General features: G+C 38.7%; 1 long non-coding RNA gene across 1 annotated transcript; it reads right to left on the reverse strand.

The window, feature by feature from the left end:
- Positions 1–1034: 1034 nt before the first annotated feature.
- On the reverse strand, positions 1035–4045 carry LOC134442733 (uncharacterized). Its single transcript, XR_010033465.1, has 3 exons — positions 3759–4045; positions 2466–2546; positions 1035–1681 (listed from the first exon to the last, which is right to left on the reverse strand). It is a non-coding gene; the product is annotated as an uncharacterized LOC134442733 (long non-coding RNA).
- Positions 4046–6990: the final 2945 nt, after the last annotated feature.

Below are 6990 nucleotides of genomic sequence, written 5' to 3' on the forward strand. Positions count from 1 at the left end.
AAGAAACTTACCACAACACTTCGAACAAACTTGAACTGTTTTAGAATGATAAGGCATCACATACCTGTCAAGGCAGCCTTACTGTTCTTTCATGCCATGATACTGTCCCACCTATCTTACTGTATTACTGTATGGAGCCAAGCCTCCCAGACATCAATCAAACCTATTTTATCATTATATAAACAGGCATTAAAGATACTGGACCAGAAACCAATAACGTGGCACCACTGCCTCATAGTAAAGAAATATAACCTCTTAAGCTTTGAGAATTTTATGAAGTTCTCTTTTCTTAAACTCATTTTTAAATGCCCTTACGGAAGGAAAATATATTTTTGAATATATGAAATGAAAATATATTATAATATACTACAATATATTGTTTGCCAATATATCATTTTATATTGTACAGCAGTATATTACACAATATAAAGTGATATATTTTGCGGTATACGAGAATATAGACATTATTGCCGTTTTCGTATATTGACTTATGTATTGCATTATACTGTGAAATATATTGTTGGATATATGGAATTATATCCCATATAGTATATGACTTATTGATAAATCATATATTGATTTATGTATTGTATTATACTGTACAATATATTGTTGCATATATTGAATTATACCCCATAGTATATGGCTTATTGATGAATCATATATTGATTTATGTATTGCATTATACTGTACAGTATATTACTGCATATATGGAATTATACCCCATAATATATGGCTTATTGATGAATCATATACTGATTAATGTATTGCATTATACTGTACAGTATATTACTGCATATATTGAATTATATCCCATAATATATGGCTTATTGATGAATCATATATTGATTTATGTATTGCATTATACTGTAAAGTATACTGTTACATATATTGGATTATATCCCATAGTACATGGCTTATTAATTAAATCATATATTGACTTATGTATTGCATTACACTACACAATATACTGCAACGTACTTTATACAAGGCATTTATGAAGTAATGTAATTACAACAATGACCAAACATCAATTCAATTCATTCAACTGTTGACATTGGTTTATTAAAAACATGAAACCAACCGACCCTTTAACACCACCGCTCACACATGCAGAGACAGAGGGGCAGACAGGCAGGGAAACGACTTGACAACGACACCGGCCAACAGGCCAAATGCTGGTGAAACTTGCCTGTGGCCAGTAACAATTTCAGTCTCCCACTTTGGCCAGTAACTTGTACTCAATGAAAAAGCAGAAATATTCAAAAAAAAAAAAAAAAAAAAAAACCCAAATAAAACAAAAAGAAAACAAAACAAAAACTGTGGCTGTGGCCGGTAAGCGAAACACCTCGCATAAAGCACTGGCACACATGCACGCGTGCACACACGCGCGCACACACACAAACACATACGCGTGCCAGCGCCCACACACACACACACCCGCGCGCGCGCACACACACACACACACCTTCAGATATATTTTTTTTTAAAAAGAAAAGAAAGTGAAGGTGAATTCAGGGGCAGACCGCCCGCAGCCTCAGTCACTCAAGGTCAACAAGAGGGCTCATAGGCCTGTCCATGGACTTCTTTTTCTATTGGTGAAGCAGTTCATAGATTCTTTTATTTAGCGACATCCGGATCTCCCCCATCCTCGCACCTGGATGTGCCTGAGCAACAGCATCTGCAAAAGTAAAGTAAAAAGAATGTTAACTCTCTAACCCATTGAAACTTGAAGGGTATGCCACTAGTTTGGGGCCAAATACACCGTTGGTTCATGAAGGGTTTTATTTTTCATGTTAAGCATTGTGTTACATTCTCATACTCCTTCCTTTCAATAGTCTGAAACAAGTGCCCAACATTGCCCAGCTTTGTAAACCCAGGTCAATGATTTTAACCACATTTAGCCCAATGAACCCTTGAATGTAACATGTTACATCAGCAAGTTTCACACATTCAATGTGCAGTTAATAATGTAGCTCAAGTAAACTCTAAATCTGGATGTCCTAACCCACTGCCCCTGACCCATCCAGTCCAGACAAACCCCCCCTCCCCCGACACCTCAGTACCCCCCCCCCCCCACCCCCACCCCCCCACACACACACACCGTCCTACAACCAACCACACCTTCACCCTGCAATAAATAACTAGGTTACATCCATTCCATAATTAACATAAAAATAATAAAAACAGGGATACATTCATGTCTACATATCCCCCTCCCAACTTTTACCCTAGCTTCCATCCCCACCAGCAGTACCAACACTAGCTGCAGAGGTCAATTTTGTCCCACTCAATCTCTCTTATTCCCGGTTTATTCAGTAGCTTGATTGAATGAGGTATAAAGGATTTTTTGAAACGATTATATTTGCACCAAGGGAGTCATGAAACTCCTCCCAAAGTTCAGATAGATGTATTCCCCATTTAGTGCATGATCACCAGCATAGTAAAGGCACAGTATTGCTCACCATTTCAAGTACTGGAATGCACACCAGTCCATGTGACTATTTTTTCCTCCAGACCATCGCTGCATACCTCTTCAGCAACCTCTGCAAAAAAAGTTAAAAGAGCAACAGAAAATTAACATTCACTCACACACTTAACCTTAAATAGGCACAAGGATACCCACCAAGCTCATCACTTCTATATCATTGTCAGAATTGTGAGCGAAATCTGGGGGGGAGTTCGGTAGACTGGTGGAACTACAGCATTCTAGCTCGCAGTGGCAGAGCGTCGTAGTGGCACTCTGTGTCTCGTCCCGACAACAGGGAAGATAAGACATTGAAATCGCAGCAGCCAGCATCGTTAACAGTTGCACGTCTGTTCTTGGCACGAAGGCACTCTTTTATGAAGATGATGAAGCGAAGGAAGACTTAAACTCATGCATGTAACTGGCGAGAATGAATTCCGATGAACAAGAATGACTCGCGCATTCGTTTAAGAGTAAACATGAACACCAACATGACTCAATGAATGCAATTGCTGTGAGCAAAGCAAACTCCGAAATATCACAGAGTAGCCGAAGACAACGACGTGTAGACTACCGTTTTGAAATTCACCAATTTGACGACAAGGCTTCGTTAACCTCTACAAGAACGGGACAGTGCAGTTAGTTCGTGAGCAAGTTACTCAAAAAAACCTATTGATGTTACCACAATGGGAAAACCGAAGCAGCAACAGCTATGCTTTACCAAAAATAATGCAGGACATTGCCTCGTTATACTATACTGTAGTGCCCATTTTTTAAACAAGTTAGGGATGTGCATTTAGATCTTGTCGCACTTCACTTCTGCTTTGATTCCCTTGCGTTAGCCGAGTAAGCTAGGCGGCTAATTAACTGAGGCCTGGCTTTCTAGGCTGACGTTGGGGCTCAGCAGTATTAGCCAGATAGATGTTGCTAACGTTCTCTGACAAGCCAAATAAAGTGGGCTCACCTGAAATTGACCACTACAACCATATAATATCGACCCAAGTATTACGTTTACGTTTTCAAGATGTGTAGAACCAGACCTACTGTCAATGAGAACTACACACCATTTCGACAACGCAAATATCGCTAGTAGTAAGCTTACAATAGCTTGGTAGCGCGGGAAATTCAAAAAAAATAACGTATTTCTAGTCCTTGGGGGGAAAAATGAACAAACATCCAACTTCGATAACCACTTGGCTAAACTTTGCACATCAACCACTGTAGACGTTTCAGACTATATGCTTGTGTATTTATGTTAACAAATTAACAAACTTATAACTTTATAACTTACCTCGAGGCGGCTGGTTGGTTTGTGTCACTGTGGTGGGGAGTCTGGCTGGCGACAGTGTGGAGCTAAAATCCGGACCGCGCTCGAGCCGAGACGGCTCTCTCGCCACTTTGGCTTCAGGTTGTGACGACGTGACGTAGGCGCGTCATACGTGATATGAGAGCTGAGATGATTCAATCAGAGACTCCTGTATATTGATCAATATATTATTATATATGGCCATATATGGTCCACCTAAAATGACTTTATAATGTCGAGTAAATGTCCAATGTCGTGCAAAATGTGCTTGCTGAACTAAAAACATCAAGAAATACAGACTGAATAGTGGAATAAAGTTTTTGTTTTGCCAGCCATATATTTTAAAATATATGGATCAATATATAGTAATATGTTGTTCAATAATATATTGCTATATATTTTCAAATATATGAGCGTGTTGGTGATATATTGTGATATATTTTCTAATGTATTGCAGTATAAATTGTAGTATATTGCAGTATATTTTCCTTCCGTAAGGGTGTGCAAACAATATTGCTCCTGTTGTACTGTGTCCATTTGTAACAAAAATAAGCTCAAGAAGAGCGGCCACCAGAGGAGCAGTGAATGGTAACTGCATTGCAGAGGTGCGCAAAACTTCTTTTGGTCAGTCTAGTTTCTCAGTTATTGGAACTCAAATGTGGAACAGTTTACCAACTGTAATAAAAATCCAAACAGAGTTTAAAACATTTAACAGACAACTGAAACACTGGCTGAAGGAAAACCAAAAATGTAATCATAACACACACACACACACACACACACACAGCATATATAGGTCACCATCATCATCTTGTTTTTTTCTTAATGCACAAGGCTTTTATATTATAGGGAGCATGTTTCAAGTTGGCTTATTATTGTCTTGTATACTGTATTGTACAATTGTACTTTTAGATGATTTATATGTATTATTAGAGTAGGTAGCCTGATCAGGGACTGAGGTTGCAAATTAGCTATCTAGCTATAAACCTTCCATGTATTCACATCTGCAAGTTGTGTCATGGCTTTAGGCGAGTACATTTAGGGTTTAACCCCAAAAAAATTGATACAAAAGGTTTTTTTATGGATTCTATTACTATTGGACCTGCTAAATGACATACTAAAAATCTAGTAAAATCTGACTTTGGGAAATGAGTTTTTTCAACATGGCTGCCATAGGCTTATTATAAGGGTGAAGAGACACTCCAGGTGAATAGGCCAAAAAATGTAGCTTGCCGATATCACCATGAAACTTAATCCGGTGATTACTCACATATTTGTGAGAAAAAAATGTATTGCAAGTTTTCTGAAAAAGTTTTAATATGGTAATTGGACTATATATAATTAAATATGCTTTAAATTTCAAAATGCAAAACCTCAAAATCTGAAAAAGCCAAGCTCAAAATTACTCTTTTATTTTGTTTCTAGTAAGCCAGAAGATATCTTCAGAAGAGATTATGGACATCTCTTTTTGTTTTGTAGTAAATCTAAAAATCTTTGTACAGACACACCAGCTAGCATTTTTTTTTTCAAAACATGATTATTTAACATCTCTCTTAGATAAATAATTGAGTTTTATGTGTCTCAAGTTCTTCCAGACATTCTTTGAGTCTGGTGGTATCATTCTTAGCATGTATCAAGGGCAAGGTCAGCTGTCCTCAAATCATAGCCTCTCCACAGAGGTGTCCTAAGGGCTGGTGCTGGGACTCCTATTTGCCATGTACACCACATCACTGGGCCATGTTATCTGTTCTCACAGCTTCTCATACTACTGTTACAACGATGACAGTCACAGTTACTTTGTGCCAGATGACTCCACGGTCACACACATTTCCGCTTGCCTCTCTGAACTATCCACAAGTATGAAGGAATGCAACCTTCAGTTGGGCCTCGCCCAAATGCACTGCTGGTGATCCCAGCCAAAGATTTAGGTTGCCATGATATCGAGCTCAATATGGATTCTGCTACTGTTGCCTCAAATAAGGCCACAATAAATCTAGGTGTCATTGTTGATGACCATCTATCATTCTCTGACCACATAGCCTCAGTTTCCCAGTCATGTCCTCTTTTTCATGCCCTAATTGAATACAAGGCCCTGACCCTTGCCTATGAAGCTACAACAGGCCCTACTCTGGCTTACCCGAAAGCTATGCTAAAGCCCTATGTCCTTTCAGGACATTGTCTGTCTCCAGTACCAACCGTTTCACCTTGCCCTCTACTTACACATGTAGTGGCTCCTGTCTATTCAGTTCAGCTGCTGAAAGACCCAAAATACCTAGTGACACCATGACTGCACTGATGATGTGCCCTGACAAACAGCACATGGATATTATCATAGCAGTAGTGTCTTTATCCACCCAAACAGCACTCCAAGCAAACAGATCCTGAAAACATGTTAGTTCATGCCAATGTAATTATCATGTAGTAACCTTTATTTTAAAAAACTTTGATCTTGAAAATGACACCTTTCCTGAAGTCAGATTTTCCTAGATTTTTAGTATGTTATTAAGGACACTTAGAGGTAACAAAATCAGTTGAAAAACCTTTTGTATCAATTTTTTGGGGGTTAGGCCTTTTTTTTGCATAGATGTACTCGCCTACTTTGCCATGTCATGTTTGTAACAATGTGCACTGCATTGTCCCTGCCAAATAAACTACAAATAAAAAAATAAAAATAGTGGCTGCATGCAAACTAGTTGAATTGTTCAAAGTTTTGTAGGCACCAAGTCACACTACGTAGAAAGTAAACATACAGGCATACAAATAATGAATAAAACGATCTTAACACGTCATGGTACTAAGGCAGGAAATCATCAGGTTTACAACATTCAACCCAAACTGGTGAGCACAGATGGACTGTTGTTTTTTGTTTATTTTCCCAGATATTCTAACTGCTGCTTGACAGGAGGATGAGGTAGCTGCGAGATCTACTGAACCATGAACGATGAAGAGAGAATGAACCCTAGTGACTGATAGCTGTTGGATGTTAGCCTAATGCACAAGTACAGTACTCATACATTTTCTGTAATATGCATGCTACAGCTGCCAATCTGTTACTGGCATTGTAACTAAGCAAATATTGCTGCCCTTTCCCCTGTCAAACTAATGCCTTACTGTACATTACTGTATTACTGCAAACGTAATGCATTGCTGTAATTCAATACTTTTTTTTTTTAATCCAGTGTTGACCTGGGTGTTCCTGCTGCCTTCAGTCCATGGA

This window comes from Engraulis encrasicolus, unplaced genomic scaffold (assembly GCF_034702125.1).
Source record: "Engraulis encrasicolus isolate BLACKSEA-1 unplaced genomic scaffold, IST_EnEncr_1.0 scaffold_243_np1212, whole genome shotgun sequence".
Taxonomy (NCBI): domain Eukaryota; kingdom Metazoa; phylum Chordata; class Actinopteri; order Clupeiformes; family Engraulidae; genus Engraulis; species Engraulis encrasicolus.